At 44.3% G+C, this 19044-nt stretch overlaps 1 protein-coding gene across 2 annotated transcripts in view; it reads right to left on the minus strand.

Moving 5' to 3' along the window:
- The window catches only part of LOC112251640 (phosphodiesterase 4D interacting protein), a 144068-nt gene that overhangs the window by 100504 nt on the left and 24520 nt on the right, over positions 1-19044 (minus strand). The window lies entirely within an intron of this gene.

Genomic DNA, 19044 nt, shown 5'->3' on the forward strand with positions numbered 1-19044 from the left:
GGTGGTATGGTGGTAAACTGGTGGTATGGTGGTATACTGGTGGTATGGTGGTAAACTGGTATGGTATACTGGTGGTATGGTGGTAAACTGTTGGTATGGTGGTATACTGGTGGTATGGTGGTATACTGGTGGTATGGTGGTATACTGGTGGTATGGTGGTAAACTGGTGGTATACTGGTGGTATGGTGGTATACTGGTGGTATGGTGGTATACTGGTGGTATGGTGGTAAACTGGTGGTATACTGGTGGTATGGTGGTATACTGGTGGTATGGTGGTATACTGGTGGTATGGTGGTATACTGGTGGTATGGTGGTAAACTGGTGGTATGGTGGTGGTACTGGTGGTATGGTGGTATACTGGTGGTATGGTGGTAAACTGGTGGTATACTGGTGGTATGGTGGTATACTGGTGGTATGGTGGTAAACTGGTGGTATGGTGGTATACTGGTGGTATGGTGGTAAACTGGTGGTATGGTGGTATACTGGTGGTATGGTGGTATACTGGTGGTATGGTGGTATACTGGTGGTATGGTGGTATACTGGTGGTATGGTATACTGGTAATACTGGTGGTATGGTGGTATACTGGTGGTATGGTGGTATACTGGTGGTATGGTGGTACTGGTGGTGGATACTGGTGGTATACTGGTGGTATGGTGGTATACTGGTGGTATGGTGGTATACTGGTGGTATGGTGGTAAACTGGTGGGATGGTGGTATACTGGTGGTATACTGGTAGTATGGTGGTATACTGGTCATATGGTGGTATACTGGTGGTATGGTGGTATACTAGAGGTATGGTGGTATACTGGTGGTATGGTGGTATGGGGGTATGGTGGTATACTGGAGGTATGGTGGTATGGTGGAATACTGGTAGTATGGTGGTATACTGGTGGTATGGTGGTATACTGGTGGTATGGTGGTAAACTGGTACTGGTGGTATGGTGGTATACTGGTGGTATGGTGGTAAACTGGTGGTATGGTGGTAAACTGGTGGTATACTGGTGGTATGGTGGTAAACTGGTGGTATGGTGGTAAACTGGTGGTATGGTGGTATACTGGTGGTATGGTGGTATGGTGGTATACTGGTGGTATGGTGGTATACTGGTGGTATGGTGGTATACTGGTGGTATGGTGGTACTGGTGGTATGGTGGTATGGTGGTATACTGGTGGTATGGTGGTATGGTGGTATACTGGTGGTATGGTGGTATACTGGTGGTATGGTGGTATACTGGTATGGGTATGGTGGTAAACTGGTGGCATGGTGGTAAACTGGTGGCATGGTGGTAAACTGGTGGTATGGTGGTAAACTGGTGGTACTGGTGGTATACTGGTGGTATGGTGGTATACTGGTGGTATGGTGGTAAACTGGTGGTATACTGGTGGTATGGTGGTATACTGGTGGTATGGTGGTATACTGGTGGTATGGTGGTAAACTGGTGGTATACTGGTGGTATGGTGGTATACTGGTGGTATGGTGGTATACTGGTGGTATGGTGGTATACTGGTGGTATGGTGGTAAACTGGTGGTATACTGGTGGTATGGTGGTATACTGGTGGTATGGTGGTATACTGGTGGTATACTGGTGGTATACTGGTGGTATGGTGGTATACTGGTGGTATGGTGGTATGGTGGGATAGTGGTATACTGGTGGTATGGTGGTATACTGGTGGTATGGTGGTATACTGGTGGTATGGTGGTAAACTGGTTGTATACTGGTGGTATGGTGGTATACTGGTGGTATGGTGGTAAACTGGTGGTATGGTGGTATACTGGTGGTATGGTGGTAAACTGGTGGTATACTGGTGGTATGGTGGTATACTGGTGGTATGGTGGTATACTGGTGGTATGGTGGTATACTGGTGGTATACTGGTGGTATACTGGTCATATGGTGGTATACTGGTGGTATGGTGGTATGGTGGGATAGTGGTATACTGGTGGTATGGTGGTATACTGGAGGTATGGTGGTATACTGGTGGTATGGTGGGATGGTGGTATACTGGTGGTATGGTAGTATGGTGGTATACTGGTCATATGGTGGTATACTGGTAGTATTTTGGTATGGTGGTATACTGGTCGCATGGTGGTATACTGGTGGTATGGTGGTATACTAGAGGTATGGTGGTATACTGGTGGTATGGTGGTATGGGGGTATGGTGGTATACTGGAGGTATGGTGGTATGGTGGAATACTGGTAGTATGGTGGTATACTGGAGGTATGGTAGTATACTGGTGGTATGGTGGTAAACTGGTGGTATACTGGTGGTATGGTGGTCTGGTGGTCTCATGTTCTGGTGGTATGGTGGTAAACTGGTGGTATACTGGTGATATGGTGGTATACTGGAGGTATGGTGGTATACTGGTGGTCTGGTGGTATGATGGTATACTAGTGGTCTGGTGGTATACTGGAGGTATGGTGGTCTGGTGGTATGGTGGTATACTGGAAGTATGGTGGTATGGTGGTCTGGTGGTATACTAGTGGTATGGTGGTCTGGTGGTATACTGGTGGTATGGTGGTCTGGTGGTCTGGTGGTATACTGGAGGTATGGTGGTCAGGTGGTATACAGGTGGTCTGGTGGTATGGTGGTCTGGTGGTATACTGGTGGTGTGGTAGTATACTGGTGGTATGGTGGTATACTGGTAGTATGGTGGTATACTGGTGGTATGGTGGTATACTGGTAGTATGGTGGTATACTGGTGGTATTGTGGTATACTGGTAGTATGGTGGTCTGGTGGTATACTGGTGGTATGGTGGTCTGGTGGGATTCTGGAGTTATGGTGGTATGGTGGTATGGTGGTCTGGTGGTATACTGGAGGTATGGTGGTATGGTGGTCTGGTGGTATACAGGTGGTCTGGTGGTATGGTGGTCTGGTGGTATACTGGTGGTATGGTGGTCTGGTGGTATTGTGGTATGGTAGTATACTGGTGGTATGGTGGTATACTGGTGGTCTGGTGGTATTGTGGTATGGTGGTATACTGGTGGTCTGGTAGTATACTGGTGGTATGGTGGTCTGGTAGTATACTGGTGGTATTGTGGTATGGTGGTTGGTAGTATACTGGTGGTATTGTGGTATGGTGGTCTGGTGGTATACTGGTGGTATGGTAGTATACTGGTGGTATTGTGGTATGGTGGTATACTGGTGTGTACTCCAGTATAACCATCGTAATGTAAAATATTTAAACCCATTAAGAGTCTTAAGAGTCTGGCTGAACTTGGGTCATCACTAGTTACCACAGCCACAAAGTAAATTATGGCTAAATACGGCCTATTTCTACAATTTCTCTTCCTAAAATCTGATTTTAAACTCATGCTTAACCATTACCTTAAATAAAAACCAAAAGTTTGTTTTCATGATTATTTTTTACAATATAGTAAATTTTGACTTTGTGGCTGTGGTAACCCTGAACTTGACCCCAGTGGTGTCTAAAATGGATAGAGTGTGTGTATCCATGTATAAGAAACTGTGCACAGTACAGAGTATGCAATATAATGTATGTACAGGGCTAGTGGTATAACACAGATGTCAGCTGGAAGGATGGATGGAAGGATGGATGGATGGATGGAAGGAAGGAAGGAAGGAAGGAAGGTGGAAGGAAGGAAGGAAGGAAGGAAGGAAGGAAGGAAGGATGAATGGATATATGATGTGTGTAACCATGTGTTATTTCTGACAGTATCCTTCTTTGGATGGACAGTGAGATGAAGTCATATTAGCCTACTCTATTCAATTCTACAGTACTCTGTAATGCCTAGACACATGTACAGTACATCTGATGTATCTGTGTGTGCGCTGCAGCCATGCCCTCCTTTATAGTCCATGGACAGAAAATCAAAGGGACACAGAGCCATGCCCAAGGGCCCCATTGACTGCACTGAACCATCAGCTGGCACGATGGGACTGTAACGTCACTGTATAATAGGGTCTGGGGTGAGGGGAGGGTGGTGAGGATAGGGTTGAGGAGCTGGGAGAGGGGAGAGGCACAGTCTCTGCTCCCATTGTTTCCCAGAAATGGCACATCTGTAGAACTCAATAACTAAACTATGCACACACGGACACACACACACGCACACACACACACACACACACACACACAATAAAGCCTCGAGTTCCTTGTTAGGAAGGATCAAAGGTTTGCCGATCCCTGGTGCAATAAATGCTGTTAAACTCTATCCTGTCCTGGGGTGCCTCCCTTACTGCTCTGACAGAGACATACAGCTGGCTGCTCTCCTTTCATTCAGCCCTGGAACTGGAAGAATCTCTCCCTCTGCGTGGCTCTCCGCCGTGAGCTGTGTGACTCTCTGTCGTGAGCTGCGTGACTCTCCGTGAGCTGCGTGACTCTCCGTCGTGAGCTGCGTGGCTCTCCGTGAGCTGCGTGACTCTCCGTCGTGAGCTGCGTGACTCTCCTTCGTGAGCTGTGTGGCTCTCCGTGAGCTGCGTGACTCTCCGTGAGCTGCGTGACTCTCCGTGAGCTGCGTGACTCTCCGTGAGCTGCGTGGCTCTCCGCCGTGAGCTGTGTGACTCTCCGTCGTGAGCTGCGTGACTCTCCGTGAGCGTGGCTCTCCGTGAGCTGCGTGACTCTCCGTCGTGAGCTGCGTGACTCTCCGTCGTGAGCTGCGTGGCTCTCCGTGAGCTGCGTGACTCTCCGTGAGCTGCGTGTCTCTCCGTGAGCTGCGTGACTCTCCGTGAGCTGCGTGACTCTCTGTGAGCTGCGTGACTCTCCGTGAGCTGCGTGGCTCTCCGTGAGCTGCGTGGCTCTCCGTGAGCTGCGTGACTCTCCGTCGTGAGCTGCGTGACTCTCCGTCTGGGAGAGGGGAGAGGCACAGTCTCTGCTCCCATTGTTTCCCATGTGAGCTGCACACACGGACACACACACACGCACACACACACACACACACACACACACAATAAAGCCGTGGGCTCTCCGTGAGCTGCGTGACTCTCCGTGAGCTGCGTGTCTCTCCGTGAGCTGCGTGACTCTCCGTGAGCTGCGTGACTCTCCGTGAGCTGCGTGGCTCTCCGTGAACTGCGCGACTCTCCGTCCGTGAGCTGCGCGGCTCTCCGTGAGCTGCGTGACTCTCGTCGTGAGCTGCGTGACTCTCCGTCGTGAGCTGCGTGACTCTCCGTGAGCTGCGTGGCTCTCCGTGAGCTGCGTGACTCTCCGTCGTGAGCTGCGTGACTCTCCGTCGTGAGCTGCGTGGCTCTCCGTGAGCTGCGTGACTCTCCGTGAGCTGTGTGTCTCTCCGTGAGCTGCGTGACTCTCGTGAGCTGCGTGACTCTCCGTGAGCTGCGTGGCTCTCCGTGAGCTGCGTGGCTCTCCGTGAGCTGCGTGACTCTCCGTCGTGAGCTGCGTGACTCTCCGTCGTGAGCTGCGTGGCTCTCCGTGAGCTGCGTGACTCTCCGTGAGCTGCGTGACTCTCCGTGAGCTGCGTGACTCTCTGTGAGCTGCGTGACTCTCCGTGAGCTGCGTGGCTCTCCGTGAGCTGCGTGGCTCTCCGTGAGCTGCGTGACTCTCCGTCGTGAGCTGCGTGACTCTCCGTCGTGAGCTGCGTGGCTCTCCGTGAGCTGCGTGACTCTCCGTGAGCTGCGTGTCTCTCCGTGAGCTGCGTGACTCTCCGTGAGCTGCGTGACTCTCCGTGAGCTGCGTGGCTCTCCGTGAACTGCGCGACTCTCCGTCGTGAGCTGCGCGGCTCTCCGTGAGCTGCGTGACTCTCCGTCGTGAGCTGCGTGACTCTCCGTCGTGAGCTGCGTGGCTCTCCGTGAGCTACGTGACTCTCCGTGAGCTGCGTGACTCTCCGTGAGCTGCGTGACTCTCCGTGAACTGCGTGACTCTCCGTCGTGAGCTGCGTGGCTCTCCGTGAGCTGCGTGACTCTCCGTGAGCTGCGTGACTCTCCGTGAGCTGCGTGACTCTCCGTGAGCTGCGTGGCTCTCCGTGAACTGCGTGACTCTCCGTCGTGAGCTGCGTGACTCTCCGTCGTGAGCTGCGTGACTCTCCGTGAGCTGCGTGACTCTCCGTGAGCTGCGTGACTCTCCGTGAGCTGCGTGACTCTCCGCTGTGGTCACTAACATTAAAGGAGCAGTGCAGGAAAAAAACAGGATTTTCCTGTTTAAAAAATATATTTTTTCTACACTATGAGGTTGAAATAACACTCTGAAATTGTGAAAATTATGATAATTCCCTTTTTGTGTAAGAGCCGTTTTAAAAAAAAGAAGGCATTTCAGCCTGTTCAGGTGGGATGGAGTATTTGGCCCAGATCATGACATCACAATCTGATCAGATTGTTCTGAAAAAATTACCAGTCATGCCTGTTTACCGAACTGGCTACCATATTATTAACTTAAAAGGCCTCTCTAGGACACAGCATCCACTGAAAAGTTAGTGGCTATGAATTGAAATAGCAGCACAGTATTTGTACTAAGAGACATTGACACAATTGAATCCAGAAAAACTGCAGAATCTCCTCATTTCAAAGAGTTAAGAAGTATATTGTCAGCACATCCTTACTTTGTGAAATGACTGTCTTTACTACCGAGTTTCGAGCAAAATTGCCAATTAATGTATAACAGGTTGCTGCTGTGTGTCTTTAGGGAGCAGAGCTGGCCTTCCTTTTCTCCATCCTACCTTTCTCTGACAAATTAAATATGCATTCATCTGGTTCCTATTACCCGCTCGTTAGGGATAATTGGGGTGGTATTGACAAACAGTATGACCCACTTCTGACTGCATGGCTCTGGTTGAGCTGAGTTGCTTTTCATTAGAGCACGTGCTTTTCTTATTAGATCAATTCAGATGGAACCTCCCAGTTTCACTCCATTTGTGACTGTTTTCTTCTGTTTCGTGCCTTATTGAACGTGACCCTGAGCTGAACTAGGCAGGGCTAGAATGGGTTGGGTCAGATACGTTATATACCTGGCCATATTAAGTCCAGTCCAATCCAGTCCAACCCTGTCCTGCACAACAGCCACAGCCGGAGTTGCAGAAGTGTTTTTAACGAGAAGTTTGATGGTTCAATTCTAATGTTTCATAGGCAGTGAAAATATTTTCACAGGGGTGGAGAGGTTACTTGAGCAAAGTTGTAAAATAAAAAGAACAACTCTGATGGTGTTTTAAAATGGGATTACTGCCATTCCACTGGATCACAAGATCTGGTTGGAGAAAAGGATTGTAGAAACACATGAGCTCATGCCACTTAATAATCCCCATGAAGAATTGAAAAAGTCCTGAGTCAAATGTAGGGCCATTACCTATGATCTCAATCAGTCAGCCCTGCAGGATGAGTCTGAGTCACTATGGACAGACAGACAGTTTGGAGAAACAACTTATGACCCATATGACACCGTTTTCCATATATAGTGCGCTACTTTTGACTATAGCCCTATGGGCCCTGGCTAGTGCACTGTATAAGGAATAGGGTTATGGGCCCTGGGTAGTGCACTGTATAAGGAATAGGGTTATGGGCCCTGGTCTAAAGTAGTGCACTATATAGGGAATAGGGTGCCATTTGAGACAGAAAAACAGAGCAGAATGTTCCTTCTTGCTGAAATAATGACATTACTGGGTGGGTGGCTGGGGAGGTTGGGTTGGTCATGCAACCTGGTAGTTATCGCAGAATCTTTAGAGCGGACGACAGAGAGAGAGTGTGAGATGGAGAAATAGAGAGAAAGAAGAGAAGAGAGACAGAGACAGAGAGAAAGAAGAGAAGAGAGGAAGAGACAGAGCTATAGACTAAAAAAAGGTTGGATCAGCTTAGGTGGCCATGTCGAGACAGAGTCTGATGTTGATTAGAGTCAGGTGTTGCTCTGCTCCTGGTCTTCCTCTTTCTCTCTGCAACCAATCAGACCATTTACACGGCAGGATCCTAACAGATCAGTCATACACACTTACTGTCCCAAGAAGAACCTGTCTGCTGTACCAGCACAACCTCAATATTTCAACACCACAGCATTTTAATCTTCTGCTTCCAGGAACCTCTCATTGGAAATACATGGTGACACATGGGCGCAGCACAATGTTCCAGATTATTTGCTTTTCTTCTCTAATTCATTTCTCTCTCTCTTTCTCTCTCCTTCTCACTTGTTTTCTGGCTAGCAGGTGGGTTTTCTCTGGTATGTGATAAGGAGTGGAGTAGGTGTGAGAGTGCTCTATCTCTCTCTCAATTTCAATTCAATTCAAATAGGCTTTGAATTGAATTAGTTTGAACTTTTTAGTCCTGTTACAATGAAGTGAAGAGCAGTGGAGTCTGCTGAGGGGAGGACAGCTCATAATAATGGCTGGAACAGAGCGAATGAAATGGCATCAAACACATGGAAACCATGTGTTTGATGTACTTGACACCATTCCACTGAGCTCGTCCTCCCCAATTACGGTGCCAAAACATTCGGTGGAGAAGAGTGTACTAAAGTTGTGTAAATGATTGGGCCAATAAAGGTATTTTTAAAATAAAATCTGTCTCTGTGTCTCTGTCTATCCGAGGCCTGTTGTGCACATGTCCCCCTCCCCAGCCCAACCCAGAGCATCTGATTTCAGACCTGTTTTTGATTACAGACTGATCTGGTCATTACCAGCCCAGTGAGAGACTCTATAAAAGAATAACAAATGGAGAATATCAAACAGTCCGTCAGTAATGGGTTAGTACAGGCAGCACATCCATCTTAAACACACCTAGCAACACAACCATAGAGTGTGACTGCCTGAAATAACATGACATATTTGTCTTCAGTATATCAGAAAGCTTATAGCTACAGGATATCATATACAATCTTGGATGTATATATTATCCTTTAACCAATACAATTCCTGATTGAATGACGGAACATTTGACTTCTGTCCATACTGTAGACTATAGACTCTAGATCAAGAGCCTTCTGATAGCTAGATGTCCAAACATAACGTTCCCAGAGTTTTCAGTGTCAGTGAGACAGTAACCCAGGTCCCAGTGTAACAGTCAGTGCTTGGTTGGCCTGGCCAGTCGTCTCCCCTCGCAGCCCTGTGCTACATATTTACACTGTGATTCAGACTACAGGGATATATTACAGCTGGCATATCAAACACAGAGGATACCTTTAATCATACGCACTCCTTTCTCCATTCTCTAAGTAACAAACTGCCATCAGTTCTATCTGCCACTCAGGTGTCATCGGCCAACATGTAACTCAATAGCTCGTGTCTCGTTAAATCTGCAAATCTGAGTATCAGCTGTTGCAAAGTCATTGGTCAGATCCCACCGGGATGTAATTTGTCAACATATTGTGACGTGGAATCTACATGGAAAATGCTTTGGATTTGAAGAACAAAAAATGTTTTGAGGTGAAATTTCAACCACAGGATTATGTCACCACGTTAACCAAATTCCAACACAGACAAACCTTGCATAAAATATGTTGAATTTGTACCTTTAAATCAATGCCAGATTTTCCACACTAAATCCATTATCGGCAAAAAAGGAAAGGCTGGGCAGCACCTCCTACTGGAGAGTTTATCTATCTACAGCTACCTTTTGGGTTCCTGTTCAAGGTTTTCACCAAGGCCAATCCTGCTTAGCTATGATGTTTATCACTGTCTATTACCATTATGCTATCGTGACAATGATTGCTTAGATATCTCCACTTAAAAATGTAAATGATTCGATGTTGCTATCGAAGTTTTCCAAAGGGTAAGTTTAAAAGAGCAAATGAAATGTGACCATACTTGATCAATCATCAATGGTGCTATTTAGGCCTATAAAGCATTTGCAGTCAAGGACAGCAATTGTTTGCATTCAATGCAGAACTCAACAAACAATAGACCAGCGTTTTTTCTTGATAAAAAAAGGGGCGTAGGTGGTGGGCGTGGCAGGGGGCGTTAGATTCCCATCTCCATCTCAATCTTTGGTTGAAATGGAGACGTGAATCCAACATATGAATTATTAATTTGTAGATAAACTGGAATTAAAGCCAGACTAAGTCAAATGGTACAGATGGAACTATCCAATCAGAAGATACATCTCCTTTAAACGTTGATCATGGTTGTGTTGACAACCAAACACAATTCATATATCCCTTTTTAAATACAATAAATAGCCTATTAACTACCCCATGGAGCTGGTTGAGAGAATGCCAAGAGTGTGCAAAGGGTGGCTACTCTGAAGAATCTAAAATATAAAATATATTCTGATTTGTTTAACACTTTTTTGGTTACTACATGATTCCATATGTGTTATTTCATAGTTTTGATGTCTTCACAACTATTCTACAATGTAGAAAATAGTAAAAATAAAGAAAAATCCTTGAGTAAGTTGGTGTGTCCAAAATTTTGACTGGTAGTGTGTATATATATAGATATATATAAAACCCTACCATCCCTCCCTAAGTAATGCAGAAGACACATTTCAGTTGAAGGCATTCAGTTGTACAACTGACTAGGCATCCCCCTTTCCCTTTCCCTAATTGGAGTAAACTAATGGACAACAAGACTTAGGCTTCTACTTCCAGCTTATACATACTATATACATGTTACCGGGCACAGTATAGTTTACAATAGTTATCTTTATTTGTTTTTAGTCCCATCCGTCAGCTCCACTCAACCCCTCCCATCTCTCTCTGAACACCATCCAGTGTTGATTTCTATTTGCCATATATTGTTCAACTGTGCTGTGGTGTTTCACTAAAGTTCCGAACATTTCTATTCTCATAGTTCCTACAGCTTGTAAATTAAAGATACACATTTTTGCTAAGAGTATTATTATATTATTGATCAATTGACTATTACTTTTTAAAATCACCCAGCAGTTCTATTTGGGGTTCTATTTGCAACTCTGTCATTCTGCCCCTGAACAGGCAGTTAAGCCACTGTTCCTAGGCTGTCATTGAAAATAAGAATTTGTTCTTAACTGACTTAAATAAAGGTAAAATAAATAATACATTTGCATAGTTAGCTTCAGGTAAATGTTGCAATTATTCAGCCATTCCTGAACCTGCGACCAAAAAACACCTACATATGGACAGTACCAAAACAAATGAGTAAGTTAAGACTATTTTACAAACTAATGTAACATTCAGCATTACAATGAGTAACAAATCCATGGTCACATTTTGAGGTTACTATAACTATACATTACTTCTTAAGTAATCATATAAAGCATGTTCAAGATAGAATGCGAAGGTCGCAGGTCTGTGGAGATCTACACAATTGTTGTAATAATCTGTGCAGAATCTCAAACAGCACTGATCACTTGCACCATGTACTTTTAATGTAATCTCAACTGCAGTCCAGGTCATTTGGTTCTGCTATTAGTGAAGGACAATGATAACACAAAATATCTGACATTGTATCCACATTTGAACTTTGCTGTGCTTTTAGATGGTTAATCGCATAGTGACAACACATTGGAAATTCAACTAACTTTTGGCTGTCTTTTCGAGTGGGTGAAAAAAGGTTGTAATCTCATTGATCAACGTCTCAACTAAATATTACCCAATTATCCATGTTGAAATTACATAGTGTGCCCAGTGGGATGACTGGTGGGGAGATTGGTCAGATTTATTGAGTATATTATACTGATTGGTCAGGCTGACTTTACTGTGTAGGCTATGTGGTTTTCTGTCTCTCTATCCCTGGTAAAGGAGGTTCACTTTATTGTACAGTAATTGCAGGCTCCAGCCAGTCACTAAGTACCAGAGCGATTCAGTTTTTTTGTTTGTAATCATTTCCATATGATTCACTGGCATGGAGGGATATGTTGAAATGTACAACATAAATATCCTCTCTCTGAGTTTGAGAAAACACACACACACAAACACACATTGTGTGGTGCAGCGCCTTCAGCTGTTGTAAGGCTGATTTCACTCTCACGCTGCTATGTCGTGTCTGTAACAGGATAGACATGGTATAGGCCAACACAACAACAACATAAGGTACATAACAACAACAACAACAACACAACAACAACATAAGGTACATAACAACAACAACAACACAACAACAACATAAGGTACATAACAACAACAACAACACAACAACAACACAACAACACAACAACAACACAACAACACAACAACAACACAACAACAACACAACAAAGGTACACAAACAACAACACAACAACAACACAACAACACAACAACAACACAACAACACAACAACAACACAACAACAACATAAGGTACATAACAACAACAACACAAGGTACACAACAACAACACAACAACAACATAAGGTACATAACAACAACAACAACAACACAACAACAACATAAGGTACATAACAACAACAACAACACAACAACAACATAAGGTACACAACAACAACACAAGGTACACAACAACACAACAACAACATAAGGTACACAACAACAACATAAGGTACACAACAACAACATAAGGTACACAACAACAACATAAGGTACACAACAACAACATAAGGTACACAACAACAACATAAGGTACACAACAACAACATAAGGTACACAACAACAACATAAGGTACACAACAACAACATAAGGTACACAACAACAACATAAGGTACACAACAACAACACAAGGTACACAACAACACAACAACAACAAAACAACAACAGAATGTACGCAACAACAACATAACAACACAAGGTACACAAGGTACACAACAACAACACAAGGTACACAACAACAATAACAACAACATAAAAAAATAGAACAACAACAATAACAACAACACATTAAACACTGAACAACAACACTGCAATCCTTATCAGTTTTACAGCACACGGGTATTCAGGATCAACATTTTACAACCAAGCTAAATGTCTATTTCTGTAACAGTTAAACAACAGTTAAGTCCTCTTCCATTACCACTTCATTATGGGAGTGAGGAGGCAGATTAATGCAAGTCAACATCGTCCATGACCGACGTCTTGATCAACTCAATATGGCGTCTCTGACCCACTGGAGAGGAACACAGATTTAAAGCTCTAGCCTGGGAACTATTACACATTCCTTCTCTAAATAGGCCTTCTCTCTGTCTCTCTCTCTCTCTCTATGTATATATATATATATAATTTGTCATCCCATAGTAATAATATTAGCACCGCTATCTGTTAATAACTGCTGTTATTCATTTATGTTTTTGCATGTGATGTGAGTGTTTGGAGGGGAGACCCAGGAGAAAAAATATATTTATATAGAGAGAGAGAAAGACAGAGATTGGAGGTCGTCTGTCTCTCTCTGTGTGTGTGTGTGTGTGTGTGTGTGTGTGTGTGTGTGTGTGTGTGTGTGTGTGTGTGTGTGTGTGTGTGTGTGTGTGTGTGTGTGTGTGAGAGAGAGAGAGGAGAGAAGAGAAGAGAAGAGAGCCAACTATCCTTAGAGAGAGGATGTGGCACCAGATCAGCAGGAAGGCGAGTTGTAGTCTCTAGGTATTGATCCATTGCCACTCAGCCAGAGTGCTGCTGCTGTTACTGCTGCTCCAGAGAAACATGATCCATCTGTATTACGTATACACACCAGTTACCAAGGGCAACCAGGGCTGAGATCCACATTGATGTTTGAATGAAGGCATACATAGATTACTGTGTACATGAAGACTGTAGTGGTGGGATGATTTAAAGGGAGGTCTAGTCAATCAGGACACAGACAGACAGCATTAATACACTACCAACACTACAAACACTACTAACACTACACTACTAAAGATAATATATTTTCCATTGTCATTCAAGATCAGATTAAAATAACTACTCATGTAATCAGTTGTACACTGTAACTATGAAGGTCACTCATAACATTCATACTGTCTGCTAAACAATATCCCTTCAAGCAGAAACAACCTACTAATTCCTGATGCCTCCCTTCCTGGTAAAGCTCAAGGTTATGGTCAATCGAATTAGAGAGTTGTGCTTTAGGGTCGATAATATTATCAGTGAGAACGTATCTCCTTACTGAGCGATGTTGTAACAACAGTATTACTATAGTACTGTTAAAAGTATTAGTGTCTTACTCTCTTGGTGTTCTACAGCATTATAATGAGCAGATGGGTTACCATCCAACAGCTTGGGGGCTAGCTAGCTAGTCACAGAGAACACTGACCTATTTTCAGACAGCAAACAAAAACTACAGCAAGAGATAGACAGAGAGAAAAGAGAGAGAGAGAGAGAGCGAGAGAGAGAGCGAGAGAAAGAGCAAGAGAGAGAGCAAAAGAGAAGAGAGAGAGAGCAAAAGAGAGAGAAGAGAGAGAGAGAGAGAGAGAGAGAGAGAGAGAGAGAGCAAAAGAGACAGAGAGAGAGAGCAAAAGAGAGACAAGAGAGAGAGAGAGAGAGCAAAAGAGACAAAGAGAGAGCAAGAGAGAGAGAGAGAGAGACAGAGAGAGAGAGAGAGAGAGAGAAAGAGACAAGAGAGAGAGCAAAAGAGACAAAGAGAGAGAGAGAGAGAGAGAGACAAAAGAGACAAAGAGCAAGAGAGAGAGAGAGAGAGACAGAGAGAGAGAGAGAGAGAGGGAGAGACAGAGAGAGCAAAAGAGACAAAGAGAGACAAGGAGAGACAGAGAGAGAGATAGTGAGATACTTTTGTTTAGTATCTCTTTCACTTGCTTCGGCAATGTAAACATTTGTTTCCCATGCCAATAAAGAAGCTTAAATTTACAAAAAAATGAATTGACAATTGAGAGAGAGAAAGACAAAGAAAGAGAGAGAGAGAGAGAGAGAGAGAGAGAGAGAGAGAGAGAGAGAGAGAGAGAGAGAGAAAGAGAAGAGAGAAAAAGACAAGAGAGAGAGAGAGAGAGAGAGAGAAAGACAAAGAGAGAGAGAAAGACAAAGAGAGAGAGAGAGAGAGAGAAAGACAAAGAGAGAGAGAGAGAGAGAGAAAGACAAAGAGAGAGAGAGAGAGAGAGAGAGAGACAAAGAGAGAGAGAGAGAGAAAGAAAGACAAAGAGAGAGAGAGAAAGACAAAAAGAGAGAGAGAGAGACATCCTAAATGAGATGCTCAAACTCACTAGTGCAAAATTTCAGTTGGCCATATTAACACTTTAATTTGATCTTGAGTGTAGGTTATTTCCCTGACATCTGGAATCAAGGACTCATAACCCCAATCTTTAAGAACGGAGACAAATTTGACCCTAACAATTACAGAGGCATTTGTGTGAACAGTAACCTGGGGAAGGGTTCTAAACTTCCTTAATAAGCACAATGTCTTGAGTAAAAGCCAAATTGGATTTATACCAAAACATCGCACAACTGATCATATTTACACCCTACACACCCTGATAGATAAACATGTCCAACAAAATAATAGTTATTGAAAGTGGTGTAGGGGGTAAAACATATGACATAATTAAATCAATGTATACTGGCAATACGTGCAGCATTAAAATTGGTAAGAAAATAACAGAATTCTTTAACCAGGGGCGGGGCCTTCGCCAGGGTTGCAATCTGAGCCCTGCACTCTTCAATATTTACATTAATGAATTGGCCACTATTCTAGAAAAATCCTCAGCCCCTGGTGTTAGTCTCCACAATTCAGAAGTTAAATGCCTACTCTTTGCAGATGACCTATGCCTGCTGTCACCCACAGCACATGGCCTACAGCAGAGCCTGGACCTGCTAGAGCCGTACTGTCAGACCTGGGCCCTGGCAGTAAACCCCAAAAAGACTAAAATAATGATTTTCCAGAGAAGATCCAGATCTCAGGGAATTAGACCAAAGTTCTCAATTGGTACAAAATATATAGAGTACTGTACACACTACCATTACTTAGGTTTAAAAATAAGCTCAACTGGACACCTTAATGAGGCAGTGAATGAACAGAGTGAGAAAGCACACAGGGCATTCTACGCCATTAAAAAGCTCATTCAAATTGAAATACCTATTGAAATTTGGCTAAAGCTAATTGAATATGTCATTGAAACAATTGCCCTTTAAGGCAGCGAGGTGTGGGGTCCACTTGCAAAACAAGATTTCATCAAATGGGACAAACACCCCATTGAAACCCTGCATGCAGAGTTCTGTAAGATTCTCCTACATGTCCAGAGGAAAACAACAAACAATTCATGCAGGGCAGAATTAGGCCAATATCCACTAATAATAAAAACTCAAAAAAGAGCTATTAAGTTTTGGAAACATCTAAAATACAGTGACCCCCCCTCATATCATTACCAAGCCCTGCAATGCCAAGAGCTGAGCAAAGAAAAGAGTCCCCTCATCCAGCTGGTCCTGGGGCTGAGTTCACAAACCTGTTCTACTAACGCACTGAAGCCTCAGGACCAGAACATCCAATTAATCAGGATAAACCAAATTACAACACAGTCAAAACAAAACTATATTGCTTATTGGGAAACACAAGCACAAGCACAAAGCAAAATGCAGTGCTATCTGGCCCTAAATCGACAGTACACCGTGGCTAACTATTTGACCATGGTTACTGATCAAAACCTTAGAAAAACCTTGACAAAGTACAGGCCCAGTGAGCACAGCCTTGCCATTGAGAAGGGTAGACGCAGGAAAACCTGGCTCCCTGTAGAGGAAAGGCTGTGCAACCACTGCACCACAGCAGAACATGAGACGGAGCTGCATTTCCTGGCAAAATGTAAAAAATATAAAACAATTAGAGAGTGTCATTTTCCCAAATTTGAAACCACTCAAGGTTTCAAAGACCTCTCTGGTGAGGATAGGTTACCCGTCCTGTTGGGGGAGGACGCAGAGAGCTGTGGGTTGGCAGCACACTACATTGCTGCCTGCCATAAATTGAGGGACAGTGTCTGACAGACCAATCAACCTGCACATGTCCTCTACTGTATGCTTATTGTTATTGTTGAATGTAGGGTTATTTTGACACTTGGTTATTGTTGTTACTGTTGTCCCGTTGACAATTTTGATTCTCATTTTTATTTATTTTTTAGATTGTAAATATCCAAAATAAGCTTTGGCAACTTGTACATTGTTACGTCATGCCAATAAAGCGAATTGAATTGAGAGACAGAGAGAGAGAGAGAGAGAGAGAGAGAGAGAGAGAGAGAGAGAGAGAGAGAGAGAGAGAGAGAGAGAGACAGAGAGAGAGAGAGAGAGAGAGAGAGAGAGACAGAGAGAGAGAGAGAGAGAGAGAGACAGAGAGAGAGAGACAGACAGAGAGAGAGAGACAGAGAGACAGACAGAGAGAGAGAGACAGAGAGACAGAGAGAGAGAGAGAGAGAGAGAGAGAGAGAGAGAGAGAGAGAGAGAGAGAGAGAGAGAGAGAGAGAGAGAGAGAGAGAGAGAGAGAGACAGAGAGAGAGAGAGAGAGAGAGAGAGAGAGAGAGAGAGAGAGAGAGAGAGAGAGAGAGAGAGAGAGAGAGAGAGAGACAGAGAGAGAGAGAGAGAGAGAGAGAGAGAGAGAGAGAGAGAGAGAGAGAGAGAGGAGGAGGGGGTAAGTAGGTAGGTAGGTCTCTCTGGGGGGGTTTGTGTGGGTGTATGGTAGACAGACTGTATATGACTGCCACACCACTCTACAGTAATTGTCATTTGACAGACCTTTGACAGAATGTGGCATTGGAGTTTGGTACTCTCAGACTAAGGGCAAAACAGATTAGCAATTGTAATTTGTCCTGAGGATTTAATGGCCTAAATGATACCCAATCCCCTCATCTTATTATCAATTGAAGTGTTTCTGTGGTCGGTTTGAATTCACATTTATAGGCAGGCATATGCTTTCAATTTCTCAAATGGACTAATAAAGACTATTTTTATTTTTGGACTCCCCCTGAAACCTCAGGATTGCAGTTCAGCGATGTTTGACAGTTAAATGGTGGTCTGGCAGGTTCATGTTTCTTTGAGCTAGCGGAGGGAAGATTGAATCTTTAAACTGACACAAATGTGGAAAGAGGACAAATGTACGCACACACTGAAGACACAGCGTTCTGTAACCTGGATCCATTTAAGACTGCCACACTAAGACAGCAGCACTGGTCTGTTGGTCCACTGAGTTTAGAGGGAAAAGGTCCCATTCATTACACCAGAGATACTGTCATATTAACAGCACTTCCACCTATCTATAAAAATACATAGAGACAAAGAGGTGTCTTGAACAGATTAAACCTGCCGTTACTGTGAGTGACATTTTTAATCAGTGTTTCCGTTGGTTACCATTTTGCATATGAAAATTCATGCAAATAAAACCCCAACGGTGGAGACAACCGTCTTGACAACCGTCTTGACAACCCTTTGGATAAAAAATCTGTTCTGACCACTCAGAGAATATAATACAGGATTTGCTATCTAGGCTATTTCATGAAATTACAATCCCTGGAACTGAAATTTGTCTACACTTTTCTCTGTCCCTACTTTCACCTCTTCGAGCTGGAATTCGGTACCAGTGTGTGTCTAGCCTAAGACTGAGATAGCCTTGTTCTTCTCCCAGTGACTGGCTCTGTATCTGCATAGTGTGACTCATCCTCTCCGCTCCCCTCTATGGAGCAGACAGCTAGTCCCAGTCATCCTCTCCCCTCTATGGAGCAGACAGCTAGTCCCAGTCATCCTCTCCCCTCTATGGAGCAGACAGCTAGTCCCAGTCATCCTCTCCCCTCTATGGAGCAGACAGCTAGTCCCAGTCGCAGGCTGCAGACAGACTTCAAAGGAAGCTAGCGTCGCCTCCAGAGCCAACACACGGGATCAGCCAGCTCCCATATCACTTCCCAGGATTCCCCTAATTCACTGGCTGAGCACTACAGAAGAGAAACCAACCTTCCCCCTCCACAACCATACCCACCACTAGAGAAGAGAAACCAACCTTTTCCCTCCACAACCATACCCATCACTAGAGAAGAGAAACCAACCTTCTCCCTCCACAACCATACCCATCACTAGAGAAGAGAAACCAACCTTCTCCCTCCACAACCATACCCATCACTAGACAAGAGAAACCAACCTTCTCCCTCCACAACTATACCCACCATTAGACTAGAGAAACCAACCTTCTCCCTCCACAACCATACCCATCACTAGAGACGAGAGAAACCAACCTTCTCCCTCTACAACTATACCCACCATTAGACTAGAGAAACCAACCTTCTCCCTCCACAACCATACCCACCACTTACTGTATAGTACACCACGGCCGCACAGTGTCACA

This window comes from Oncorhynchus tshawytscha, linkage group LG05 (assembly GCF_018296145.1).
Source record: "Oncorhynchus tshawytscha isolate Ot180627B linkage group LG05, Otsh_v2.0, whole genome shotgun sequence".
In the NCBI taxonomy this organism is placed as follows: Eukaryota; Metazoa; Chordata; class Actinopteri; order Salmoniformes; family Salmonidae; genus Oncorhynchus; species Oncorhynchus tshawytscha.